Below are 407 nucleotides of genomic sequence, written 5' to 3' on the forward strand. Positions count from 1 at the left end.
TAAAAAATCTAAGAGAGAAATTAAGGAAACACTCCCATTTACCACTGCCACAAAAAGAATAAAATACCGAGGAATAAATCTACCTAGGGAGACAAAAGACCTGTATGCAGAAAACTATAAGACACTGATGAACGAAATTAAAGATGATACAAACAGATGGGGAGATATACCATGTTCTGGGATTGGAAGAATCAATGTTGTGAAAATGACTATACTACCCAAAGCAATCTACACATTCAATGCAATCCCTATCAAATTACCAATGTCATTTTTTAAGGGACACCAAGCGGGGAAAGCGATGGCAGGGTGGTGGTGGTGGTGGTGGTGGGACGAATTGGGAGATTAGGATTGACATGTATACACTGATGTGTATAAAATTGATGACTAATAAGAACCTGTTGTATAAA

Source organism: Neophocaena asiaeorientalis, unplaced genomic scaffold (assembly GCF_003031525.2).
Source record: "Neophocaena asiaeorientalis asiaeorientalis breed wild unplaced genomic scaffold, Neophocaena_asiaeorientalis_V1.1 scaffold462, whole genome shotgun sequence".
In the NCBI taxonomy this organism is placed as follows: Eukaryota; Metazoa; Chordata; class Mammalia; order Artiodactyla; family Phocoenidae; genus Neophocaena; species Neophocaena asiaeorientalis.